Source organism: Pteropus alecto, unplaced genomic scaffold, assembly GCF_000325575.1.
Source record: "Pteropus alecto unplaced genomic scaffold, ASM32557v1 scaffold90, whole genome shotgun sequence".
Lineage (NCBI taxonomy): Eukaryota > Metazoa > Chordata > Mammalia > Chiroptera > Pteropodidae > Pteropus > Pteropus alecto.
The window spans coordinates 13,037-13,681 of record NW_006429894.1 but is presented as its reverse complement, the minus strand read 5'-3'; the positions used below and the strand labels follow the sequence as shown (position 1 = coordinate 13,681).

The window sequence follows — 645 nt, the reverse complement described above, 5'->3', positions numbered from 1 at the left end:
GGGGGGCTGGTGGGGGTGGGGACAGAGTTGGCCCGACCCGACTGTGGCGGCAGGTGAGGTCCTGCTCCAGCCCTGAGGGACCAGAGGCTCTGTCCTCCTGCCTCGAAGACCCAGACCCTGGGCAGTTCCCTAAACAGGTCCCTTGGCAGCACTGGGCAGCGTGAGCTCCAGCCGGGGCCACGTGGAGGCCGGCGGGGGAGGCAGCGCGGCCGGCACACGCGTGGAGGCAGCTCGGTGACGTGGCGCCGTGAGCCGTGTGGGCACGTGCCTCCCTCTCCGTGGCCATTTGTGTCCCGAGCACGCGGGTACTGGTGGCCCCGGCCTGCCAGGCACCCCGCGCCACGTCCGGAAAGATCACCGCCGCCACCAGCACCCCCAGCACAAAACTGCTAATTTATTCTTGTTGTTGTTAGGAGGCAAAAAAATGTACAGTTACAAGAATCATTTTCCAAACAGAGGTTAGATATGAGCTAAAAGTGTAAAAAAGGAAGAGGGGACGTCACTTTACAAATCATTAAATTAAACAAATAAACAGACGAACACGAAACCCAAAGAGCCAACCCCGCCGTGCCGAGTTCTCTCCTTGTGCAGCTCTGCAAATCGAGAACAGAAAGTGAGCGGCCCGTGGGGCGGGGGCGGGGGGCC

The 645-nt window shown here is 60.8% G+C and overlaps 1 protein-coding gene across 1 annotated transcript in view; it reads right to left on the bottom strand.

Annotated features, from left to right (window-relative positions):
• Window positions 1-374: 374 nt before the first annotated feature.
• Window positions 375-645, bottom strand: part of ARL8A (ADP ribosylation factor like GTPase 8A) — a gene marked incomplete at its 5' end in the record, with an annotated part of 6,879 nt that continues 6,608 nt past the window's right edge. Inside the window, one exon of the mRNA XM_025044506.1 lies at window positions 375-593. The remainder of the gene's footprint in view (window positions 594-645) is intronic.